Source organism: Chrysemys picta, chromosome 10 (assembly GCF_011386835.1).
Source record: "Chrysemys picta bellii isolate R12L10 chromosome 10, ASM1138683v2, whole genome shotgun sequence".
Lineage (NCBI taxonomy): Eukaryota > Metazoa > Chordata > Testudines > Emydidae > Chrysemys > Chrysemys picta.
The window spans coordinates 72,814,487-72,827,327 of record NC_088800.1 but is presented as its reverse complement, the minus strand read 5'-3'; positions in this window follow the sequence as shown (position 1 = coordinate 72,827,327).

Sequence of the window (12,841 nt, the reverse complement as noted above, 5' to 3'; positions counted from 1 at the left end):
AGACAGCCCATAGACCTTTCTAGTTGTTCCATGTTGTTACAGGTAGAGTATTAGAAGCAGCATCTTGAGGCAGTGAGCAGAATCATCTGGTCTGACCTGTGATTGGCATTGGTACACAGAACCAAATGGGGCAGGGTGGAACATAACCTGGACTGGTCTAAGCCAGCAACTGGATCAGTCATTGGACTAGGCCCAAAGGTGGGCACTTCTGTAAGCAGTGAAGGCTAGGGTTACTTACCAACTTTCTAATCGCACAAAACTGAACACCCTTGCCCCGCCTCTTCCCCTAGGCCCTGCCCCCACTCTGCCCCTTCTGAGGCCCCACCCCTGTTCACTCCATCCCCCCTTCCGCTCTCCCCGACACTCACGCCCTTGCTCATTTTCACTGTTCTGGGGAATTGGGGTACAAGAGGGAGTGAGAGCTCCAGCTGGGGGTGCAGGCTCCAGGGTGGGGCTAGACAGGAGGGGTTCAGGGGGGCTGCGTGCTGGGGTGCCAGCTCTGGAGTGGGCCAGGGATGAGGGGTTTGGGGTGTAGGAGGGAGCTCTGAGCTGGAGCCATGGGGTTCAGAGTGTGGGAGGCAGCTCCAGGCTGAGGCAGGGAGTTGGGTGTGAGCGGGGGGTATGGGCTCTGGGCTGGGGGTGCGGGCTCCAGGGTGGGGCCAGAAATGAGGGGTTCAGAGTGCAGGAGGGGGCTCAGGGCTGGGATAGGGGGTTGGGGTGCAGGATCTGGGAGGGAGTTTGGATGCAGGAGGGGGTAAGGGGTGTGGGCTCCAGGTGGTGCTTACCTCAGGAGGCTCCCCAGAAGCAGCAACATGTCCCTGAGCTCCTAGGCGCAGGGACAGCCAGGCAGCTCTGCACGCTGCCTCGGCCTGCAGGTGTCACCCCTACACCTCCCGTTGGCCACGATTCCTAGCCAATGGGAGCTGCAAAGCTGGCGATCAGGGCACGGGCAGCACACAGAGCCCCCCTGGCCACACCTCCACCTAGGAGCCAAGGGACATGTCGTCACTTCCGGGGACCTGCCCGGAGCCAGGTAAGGAGCCTGCCAGCCCCGCCAACTGGACTTTTAATGGCCTGGTCAGTGGTGCTGACCGGAACCGCCAGGGTCCCTTTTTGACCGGGCATTCTGGTTGAAAACCAGACACCTGGCAACCCTAGATTGAAGGCATATTCACATTCATTATTTCTGATACATATTTTTATAGATCCAATATGCCCAGCCTTTGCCTGCAAGGAGTGAGATCATGTCATTGTCCTCTCCACATATGGTTTTTAAGTGACCCATCAGCACTAGAGTTCCTGTCGTTGTGTACTGGAAGAAGAGACTGAAATAGTGCCTAGCCTTTGTGCTAGGGCTACAGTGAGGGGAAATGCCTTCTATCTTATCCACCCATCTCATGTGTAGTCCTAGACACAACCTGGACATCAAGTAATTAAAAATGTGATTTAGCACAGGGGTTCTCAACCTTTTTCCTCTGAGCCCCTTCCCCCCAGTGCTATATAAAAAAAAAAAACAAAAAAAACCACACAGCCCAGCTGTGCCACAATAACTGTTTTTTTGCATATAAAAGCCAGGGCCATCATTGGGGTAGCAAGCAGCGCAATTTCCTGCCCCCCTGTCCCCCATCCCCCCACATTGCTCAGGCTTCAGTTGCAGCCCCGGATGGTGGGGCTCAGGGCCCTGGGCTTCGGCACCATGCACTGAGGCTTTGGCTTTCTTCCCTGGACCCCAGGGAGTCTAATGCTGGCCCTTCTTGGTGGCCCCCCTGAAACCTGCTTGTGGCCCCCCAGGGGGCCCCAGACCCCTGGTTGAGAACCACTGATTGATGCAATACTTTGAGTCTACTAAGTCTATCAAGTTCATTGTTTCCTGCTGCCCCAAAATATTTAAGGTTTCAGCTATTTAATTGTACTGCAGTGTTCAAACTGAAGGTTAATTTAGGGAAGCCAGATACTTTTAGGTGGATATCTGCCCAGATTCTCAATAGTTCTGGCCCATACTGCTTACTGAAAGCAGTATGACCATCATTTATACATTTGATTAAGACTATTAAACCAAAAGATCAAGAAAACATCAATACTGAACTATTAATTCAACAGTACATTTGTCAAGTTCAAATCAACAAGTTATCAATATTGTAATCTATCAAATCAAATTAATCCTTATCAATCCAAAAAAGGAATCTAAGGACGTGGCTGTCCATTTTTTTTTTTAAACCCCAACTAAATAACTTTATCAAACTGTCAAACCAGGACTTGGAGTAGGTAAAATATTTGGAGGCTGAAAACAAGTTATTGGTGGTGTCTAAACCACAACCTCAAAACCAATCAAAGCTTCCTTGAGTTTGAATTTTTGCATAGTAGCTAACCCTTTTCCTCCCTGCTGACCACACACCATCCTGCAGATATAATGTAGCCCTTATCAGAACACTGAGAAGTAGAAGTTTGGCAACTCTTGTTTGACAGTTTACCAATGACAGCTTTATATTTCTTAGGAAAGTTAGTTTTCCTAATCCATCTGTTTGATTTCCCTCTTTGCATCCCTCCACTTGCTCCCTCTTTTCACATCAAACATAAGCTGCTTGTCTCCACTTTCCAGACCATCCGAAATTTATCCTTACCTTATCCATCTTCTTTCATTCAGTATCAAAATGTTGACTCCCACCACTGATTCAATGGTGCCAACCTCCATCACACACTTCATTAAATATTAAAACAAGCACCTATGTGCTTCTTTCCTTGCTTCCCCTCATTCTCAGGAGGAGCACCCCATAAACATCCTCAAAGCTACTTCGTTATTTTCCTTCATACCACTCCTTAAAACAAAATAAATCACCTCTTCTGTGATTTCTACAAAAAACATTGACAAACATTAGGCTGCTAGTGTGTTGATACCACAGCCTATCTTGCTGACCAAGGTTGTTGTATTGTTTTCTTGTACTTATCTATCTGTAGGAAAATGCACTCATTGCTGGTGCACCCTCTCATAGCTAGGCATAATGTAGCTCTCTCAAACTAGCATCCCCGCAGACAGGTACTCCAACCTGGTAGTTGTCTTGTCTCTTCTTGTGATCTAGTCCTCCAGCCAGGTCACTATTTGTTTCCTCTTTCCAGGGGGGACAGAAAGTCAAAAAAAAAAAAAAAAAACACAATAGTCTTGCAGCCTCAAGCAGAGTCTTTGAGGCAAGTCCCAACTCAATAGTCTTTCTGTCCCTAAACTGCAGGGTCTTTACATCACCTGTTCCAGTGTCCAGTAGAATGGCTAACACCCCAAGTCTACATCCCTGAAATCCTATCCCAATTTTGAGACCCACTCCAGGAGCTAAGTTAACTCATTTTCTATTACTTTTTCTAATTCTCTTCTCTCCTGACTTCTATGAGCTCATTTTCTGAGAGCAAGGAAACAACACTTGCTCCTAGGTCTTCTCTAACACTGATCATTCTTACTCCTTTTAAGGAAATCTGACTTCTTTCCAAGTGAACCTGCTAATTAACCTACTTAACACACCTCCAGGTGCTAGCAGAGGGGCTAATTGTAACCCTCTCAGTAATAGTAAGGGCTTTATACCCCATCACACCATCTGTTGTCTCTTGTGTTATACTTAGATTGTAAACTCTTTGGGGCAGTAACTGTCTTTTTGTTCTGTGTTTGTACCATGCCTACCACAGTGGGGACCTGGTCCCTGACTAGGGCTCCAAGGTTCTATGGTAATGCAAATAAATAATAATAACTTACACAAAATATGGAGCAAGTATTTGTGACGTAAAACTTGATAATAAGTCAATATAATGTAACTGAGATAGTTTTAGAGAAAATACGGTAATAAGTGAATGTAAGTAATTGGGATATGCCTCATGCAAAAGGTCTCTTGTAAGGTATCATTACAAAGCTTATAATCTACTGAGTGTGATCATCTGATTTGTATAAATGTACCACTCTTGTATCTAAAACTAGAAATATAAAATGTAACTCTGAGGGCCTATTGTAATTGTGTAAAGTGTGGACCATTAATGATGGTTTAGAATCTTGATGACTCCCATTGTCTGCAGATGGCTGTATTTACCTGTGAGTCTTCCTGTATATGTGTGTGCTGGCAAGTGAGTAATGAAGTCTTGCAGTGACATGTGATCATGTCACCTGAACTGGAATCCATCTTTAACCTGGTGCTTTTCCAGTGAGGGGGGGTGGAAACCCAGAGAGACAAAGAGTTCCCGCCTTATGCAAAAGATATATAAAGGGGGGGAAGAGAACAGAGAAGAGGAGAAGCCATCATGAAGAATCCCCTAGCTACCACCTGAGCTGCAACAAGAGCTGTACCAGGGGAAAGAATTGTGCCCAGGCCTGGAAGGTGTCCAGTCTGAGAAAAACTTACTGAAACATCTCTGAGGGTGAGATTATCTGTATTTAGTTTGATTAGACATAGATTTGCACATTTTATTTTATTTTGCTTGGTGACTTACTTTGTTCTGTCTGTTACTACTTTGAACCACTTAAATCCTACTGTCTGTATTTAATAAAATCACTTTTTATTTAGTAATTTACTCAGAGTATGTATTAATACCTGGGGGAGCAAACAACTGTGCATATCTCTCTATCAGTGTTATAGAGGGCGAACAATTTATGAGTTTGCCCTGCATAAGCTTTATGCAGGGCAAAACGGATTTATTTGGGTTTAGACCCCATTGGGAGTTGGGCATCTGAGTGCTAAAGACAAGCGCACTACTGCGAGCTGTTTTCAGGTAAACTTGCAGCTTTGGGACAGGAGATTCAGACCCTGGATCTGTGTCTGGAGCCAAACGGGAGTGTCTGGCTCAGCAAGACAGGGTGCTGGAGTTCTGAGCTGGCAGGGAAAACAGAAGCAGGGGTAGTCTTTGCACATCGGGTGGCAGCTCCCAAGGGGGTTTCTGTGATCCAACCAGTCACAGTATTATATACAGCAGAGTGTAGGCTTGTTAAAACCTGGGCAACTTGTTTTCTCATGGGGACATTTACTGGTGCTCATATGCACACATACAGAGCCACACTTTTACATCCTAAAATTAAAGAATAAAAGGCTGGGATGTCTTCCAGATAATAAAAACACAACTCCAAAACAGAAAAAGGAGAAAGTAAGAGCTTTAAAGTAACAGGAAGTTAACAAACGCTTCAACTCTCATGATCTGGGCTCTGATGAAATAGAAATTGGAACCCCTGTCAAGGAGCCAGATGGTGATGTTGCTGATACAGGGCTTCTTACCAGCAGCAGGGTGCAGGAGACTGATCAAAGGATTGTGTAGCCTGTTTGTTGATGTTGTGACTTCCTTCCTCAGAGGTGATCAGTCTCGGGGTTCTGTAATGTCAGTTTTTCCTCAAGTGGCTTGTTAATCCAAAAGGCAAAGACACTGTCTTTTCCTTTTATTCTTATGGTTTGTGACCCTGGCTTATTCCACCTCCAGGGCAATGATTCCCTCCATGGCTCTTGGGCAATATGATGTGAAACACACCTTGGATTCCAACAGCGTGGCCCAATCAGGTTGGAGTTAAGTAATCCTTAGGATAGCACCAGTTTGGAAAAGTCCTGCAAAAACTAGCAGTTTTAAAAAACATTCACTGTTGCTAACCTCATGGACTGAAAGTTTGTGATACCCCAAAATATAAAAAATTAAGAAGTGGGACCTGTGACGGGTTGGAACACAGAAACCCCCTTGGGAGCTGCCACCCGATGTGCAAAGACTACCCCTGCTTCTGTTTTCCCTGCCAGCTCAGGACTCCAGCACCCTGTCTTGCTGAGCCAGACACTCCTGTCTGGCTCCAGACACAGACCCAGGGTCTGAATCACTTGTCCCAAAGCTGCAAGTTTACCCAAAAACAGCTCACAGTAGTGCGCTTGTCTTTAGCACTCAGATGCCCAACTCCCAATGGGGTCTAAACCCAGATAAATCCGTTTTACCCTGCATAAAGCTTATGCAAGGCAAACTCATAAATTGTTCGCCCTCTATAACACTGATAGAGAGATATGCACAGTTGTTTGCTCCCCCAGGTATTAATACATACTCTGAGTAAATTACTAAATAAAAAGTGATTTTATTAAATACAGACAGTAGGATTTAAGTGGTTCAAAGTAGTAACAGACAGAACAAAGTAAGTCACCAAGCAAAATAAAATAAAATGCGCAAATCTATGCCTACTCAAACTAAATACAGATAATCTCACCCTCAGAGATGTTTCAGTAAGTTTTTTCTCAGACTGGACACCTTCCAGGCCTGGGCACAACTCTTTCCCCTGGTACAGCTCTTGTTGCAGCTCAGGTGGTAGCTAGGGGATTCTTCATGATGGCTTCTCCCCTTCTCTGTTCTCTTCCCCCCCTTTATATATCTTTTGCATAAGGCGGGAACTCTTTGTCTCTCTGGGTTTCCACCCCCCCTCACTGGAAAAGCACCAGGTTAAAGATGGATTCCAGTTCAGGTGACATGATCACATGTCACTGCAAGACTTCATTACTCACTTGCCAGCACACACATATACAGGAAGACTCACAGGTAAATACAGCCATCTGCAGACAATGGGAGTCATCAAGATTCCAAACCATCATTAATGGTCCACACTTTACACAATTACAATAGGCCCTCAGAGTTACATTTTATATTTCTAGCTTTAGATACAAGAGTGGTACATTTATACAAATCAGATGATCACACTCAGTAGATTATAAGCTTTGTAATGATACCTTACAAGAGACCTTTTGCGTGAGGCATATCCCAGTTACTTACATTCACTTATTACCGTATTTTCTCTAAAACTATCTCAGTTACATTATATTGACTTATTATCAAGTTTTTATAAAACCATATAGACTGCACAACGTCACAGGACCACTTTTGAACTAACATCTTCTAGCAACATACAGAATGTGGGGTCTCGAATTCTCTAAAAATAACTGGTTGCAAAGACCTAGCAACAACACCAGACATTCAACATTCATCCATCAGCAAAGTTAAAAGTAAGTATGACCAGGTGTCATCATTAAGGATGATTTGGTCATGGAAGTCACAGATTCCATGACTTTATCAGTTATCCATGACTTCTTTGGCTTCAGCTTCAGCCCCGGGCATCAGGGATCCAGTTTTGGTTTCAACCCCAACGTGACCTACCCTGATTTTGTACATTTTTTCCATTACTCTTTACTGAATTTTGCTTAATTTTACCATGACAAAATTGTATCCATAGCCATCATTGTCTTTCAAACAAGACAATTTATTAATCCTTATATTTAGGAACAGGGAGGATAGGTCAAACAAATTCTCTTTGGAAATTTCCATCCTGACAGAAAAAGTTACTTTTAAACTTATCAAGATAAAACCCATTTAAAATAAAAATAATGAATGTTCATACCAGGTCTGTATTCTCATATATGCTATTTCTCTCATAGCAGATAGCTTCTTTAGAGCCTTTCATGAGCAGTTCTAGTGAAGAACAGATTGCTGTCTGTAACTGCTTCTTGAAGTTATATTGTCTTGTTTCAGTTATAATTTACCTTTCTATTTTGATGCTGAGCTTGTTAAATTAAAAATAATTAATTTTAGTTTCTGGTTTTAATCTGATGTAGATTTTGCAATTGGCCATATCTGTGTAGTGTCAAAATGTCTTGCTCTCCAGTCCAAGAACAGAGGCTAGTAGTTTTTATGTGAATTAGCTGAACAGTAATGCAGTGAGATAAAAGAAAGTATCATTTGTTGCTGTAATCTATGTTTCTATTCTAGATTAAATTTGCCACAGTAGATGCTGGTCCTTATCAGCCTCTGGCTCTGTTGATTGACATACATTTAATCTGGAGACACAGGTGCCGGCTTCCTCTGGACACCAGGAGTGCTCAACCCCCTGCTCTCCCCCAAGCCCCGCCCACTCCCGACCCCTTCCAACAAGCTCCCACCCCAGCCTCGTGTCTTCCTGCCTCAGTCCCTGCCCCTTCTCTCAAGCCCCCACCCCTGCCTCGCCTCTTCCCGCCCTACCCACACCCTGCCTCTTCCCATCCAGTTCCGCTCCCTCCCCCGAGCGCGCCCCCTCCCCCTTCCTCCTAGCGCCTCCGCATGCCGCAGAACAGCTGATTCACAGAGGGCTCCTGTCCCAGTATATCCCTACACCTGCCATCCCTGAGTGTCCCTGCACTCCGCCCTTTCCTTTGTCCCCATGTGGCCCTGCAGCCCCCCATTACCTGTCCCCATGTGGCCCTGCAGTCCCCCCCATTCAGCCCCTGGCTCAATGCTGTCATCCCACTAGCTCCTGAGCTCACGTCCCTGTCTATCCCCCCACTAGCCCTTTTGAACCCCAGTTTCTGACCTTCCAGCAGCACCATGTGTCCTGTTCTGTCTGCTCCCCTGTCTCCCCCATATCCTGTGCCTCTTACCCTGGCCCTGTGGGCAGGGCACTGTGAGGAATGCAGCCAGCTGCTGGTTGCTACTGCCTGTGAGCTGGCTGCCCTCTGTTCTGGTTCCACAGCAGGCCCTGGTGGGCAAAAAGTGTAACTGCAGTGCCTCTTCAGCAGAATGCATTTTCTGCAGAGAAAAAACAAATCTGTGCAGTACATGAATTCTGCAGGTGTGTAGTGGTACAGAATTTCCCCAGAAGTAAGAACCAGTCCCTTTAGCCATTCTTTCTTATTTTTACACTTATATCACCATACAATTGACAAATGGGTTGATTCTATACCTGTTGTAAATTGTCATAAAACTGAAGTAACATAGCAGAGAATCAGACCTAATATTTGCAAACAGAAAAAAAGCCCCTGTCTCAAAGAGCTTACAATCACATACAGTGCTTAGTACTATGAGTAGTTCCATTGCCTGTCAATGCTTTCATGGCAGTAAACTTTATGATTAGTACTAAGTGCATGCTGGATCAGCATATAAAGGTATAAATTAATACTGAGCAAATTAATAGTGAGCAAACACAGAGTGGTTTGTGGTCATTATAATTGAAATACCTAATGGAAGAGGTGGTTATCAGAATTTTGTTAAGAAAGGAAAGGACCTGTTTCCTTTATATGTGTAATACCACGTAAACCACATGTGCTAATACTACATGAAAATTATACATTTGGTTTACAAATTTTCATTATTACTTACATAAGAACGGCCATACTTATTTCTGAAAATATTTTTTTCCTAAAATTTTATTTTCACAATTCTTTCAGTCTCTCTCCTCTCTACTATAGTTAGTGTTGACATTTAAAAGTTGTAGTTCCTCTTTTATTTTAAGACATTTTTCTCCTACAGCAGACTGAGTGCTAAATTTTAATCTTGTACACATCAGCTGATACTGCATTTCTTCAGTTTTTCAAGATTCAGGAAATCAATCATGTCTAAAATATCTGCCTGTAATTTTAAATACTGTGAGTCTGCCTTTGATTTCACACCACTTTTACACCAGTCTGACCTCCTGACTTCAGTGGAGTAAAGTTACTCTGGATTTGCACTTGAGTGAGAAGATAGCTTCTGTAATCTGACTAAGTTAAAAGTAGGTAGCATGCAGTAATAACTTTACTAAAATACACAACTAAGTAATTTAAGGAAAAACATTAAACACAAAATAAAACACACCATTCTGGATAAATTGTGTCTAGCTCTTTTAGTCTTCAAGCTCTTTACAAATATTAACTATTGAATACTAAGGAAATTTAATAAATATTACTATCCCCATTTTACACAGGAGAAAACTGAGGCAGAGAGGTTGGTGACTTGTCCCAGGCCACTGAGGAAGCCAATATCATAGCCAGAACTAGAACTCAGGAACAGGTTCCTGAACATCTAGTCCTGTGCTCACATTTTTCTTTCTGTGAAGAACAAGGCTCTGACCCCGCACCATTAAAGTCAATGAGAGTTTTGATATTGACTTCAGTGAACACAGAATCAAGTCCTATTTGCACTGTATTTAAGCAAGCCATTTTTTTAACTATCATGTGACTGAAAAGCACCTACAAATTCAATTTTTTCACTGCTCCAGTGAGAGAAAACTCTTTAAACTATTTTTTAAAATAAATAAATACAATTGAGTTAAAAATTTATATACTTAGGACTCAACCTTGCCCTCTAATACTTTGTGAATCACTTTGCTTCTTGTAAAATCAACTACTGCTCAATACCCAGTCAAACTCATTGTTTCAACTGCTATGAAATTAAATTACACCGTTTTCCCCCAAAAGAACAGTTTTACAGTGGCAAGACAGACTTTTCATTTTGTGCCTAGAAATGTTAACACATTGTTTGTTAAAGGAAAATAAATTAATAGTGCTGATGTCAGTGAAAAGTGCAATCTAAAAGTTGGAGCCTGTGTCTAGGAATCAGGACTAATATGTTCTATTTCTCACTTTGTCAGGGACATTTGCTTCACTTTGTTGTGCTTCAATTCCCCCATATGTAAAATGGGCATCATCTACCTTACTGTGGTGTTGTATGACTTTATTAATTAACTAATTTGCATGAAAACATGGGGGAGATTCTTGGATTAAAGATGCAATCAAAATGCAAATTATCTCCATAATCCTGATACTCTGTCATAATGTGTAAAACTTTCCAGTATTGCATCACTATGATTATCCTGCCACTCCCTGCCCACATAATCATGCTGCTGTAGTGCCAGCACAATAGAAATTCACACAGTATCTGAACCATTTTGAACGACTTCCTCTTCATGTCTAAGAATGTTTTTTTTTGTATTTTTTAAAAATGTAATGGATGAGGAGAGACAGGTTACCAGATTATAAATCAATATTAAGGCTCTGATGCAAGCCTCAGGCTTATGGTTCATGATATTATCAGAATGCTGGAAGGATTTTAAGGATTCACAGTACCACCATTACTTTTTTACATAACAACTTGTACAATACTATGTTTCTACCTACACATTCTATACATATTACTGTAAATTTCCACATTTGCAGATTATCAGGTACTTTTATGTTTGTTAATTAATTATTTAAAACTTCCCTCTCCTTCCACACTCTTTTCACCTCCTTCATCCTGTTACCTGATTCTGAGGTTTTGAGCATATTGTCAGGCTCTAACCCTTCAGTCTGTTCCCTTGGCCCATCCCTCACTCTTCTCATCTTCAGGACAAAAAACTTGTCTGCAAAGAACTGTGTAAATTTACAGCACTATATTAATTCTTTATTTCTGTATTTAAAAAGCTTTTTGCATTTTAGAAAACACAAAAATACAAGAATAAAATAAATAACATGGGTAAAGAGATATTACAATTCAGTAACAAACAATCCCTAATGTACCCAAAGGAACAAAAAAAACAGCAGCAAGGATCTGCCTTGTACAGCATTCATAGGATACTTAGGTTAAGGGAAATATTCAGCCATGATTCCAAATGCAGAGTTTCCATCGATCCCAGATGATTCCATCTTAGCATGTTTGAGACAATAACATTTTACAAATACATGTTAAAAATATGGCATGGATCCACTGTTCTCTATTAAATTATATGGAATCCATCCAATACTGAATTATTATTTTAATGGCTTAAGTTAAATATATATCTAAAACTTTTGTGGTATAAATATCTGACTACACAGTTAAAATAAATTAATATCAAAATTTAAAAATGCCTTACATTAGTTTTAACATTTATTTGTAGATGTAAGTAAAAAAAACCTGATCCCCAAATAACCAGGTGGAAAGACTTTGAAAAGAACACGTGGATAAAGATTTGGGTTGCCTTTAACAGGATCATAATAATAATTTGTGCTAAAGCAAATGCTTTCTCCATGGCAACCTCTTTCCTTGTCTTTTTATCCTATTGAAGTCATTTTATGTTTTGTCATGGCAGTCAGGTGCCATAAACATACCTGTGAAGAAAATAAAGTTATGATCTAATCAGAGGAGTAAACAAAAAGAATAAAGGAACTGTGTAAAGGAAAAGTAGAATTTGTATTTTATTATTATTATATACGTAAAGAAGACTAAACGTTGGTGTGTTTAGATTCTTTAAAGTTGTTGTTTCTGTTTTTCACATTAGACATATTGGATCTAATTATTCATTCTGGATGTGCTACACTCAGCACAGGAAGTGGGGGAGGAGAGCAAAGGTGGCTGTACATGATCTTTGCACTTCCCCTATCTCCATGTTCTGGGACTATCCACAGGCCTGCTTAACACTCCTAACATGATATCTGTGCTAATTTATCCTCAGCTGCCCATATAGCCTCTAAAGGCTGTTGCAACAGCCAATAGCTGGAGCTCAATGGCACTCTGGCCACACTTCTGTCCTAAACCACATCCCAGATAAATTCCTTGCAGTAGAGACGGTTAAAACCTTAAGTTAGGGTATTCCCTGTGGAGCATATCCGCTGCCTTTGTGACTTCTCCATCTGCTGAAATGTCTGGAAGGGGCTGTAGGGCAATGGAAAATCAGGTCCATCAGGATTTGACTTCCCTGTTATTGCTGAAGGACCCTCTGGAGGACTGGAGAGCTAAAAGGATGATGTTATTGCAAGAGACTGAAACCAGAGCAATTGATAGGGGAAAGGATTTGTAGCCAGACAGTTTTAAAATTCTTGGGATTTTTGTTTGTATATTTTTTGTTAACACCCTTTTAACTCAACTCTTAACAGATGTTTAAAAGGAGAAAAATGTAATGTGATAACATCTCATGTGTTGACTTTGTGGTGTGATGTTATGTTGTGACATGACAAATCAATGTCACAGCATCATGATGTAATGTCACGAGGTTACTTTTTGTTCGTGAGGTGTAGTTTTGATATGACCACCACCTCACATTGAAGAGCAATGACTAGGGTTGCCAACTCTGACTGATGCTATTCTGGGAGATATTTTTCCCCGCATGATGTAATGTAATTTT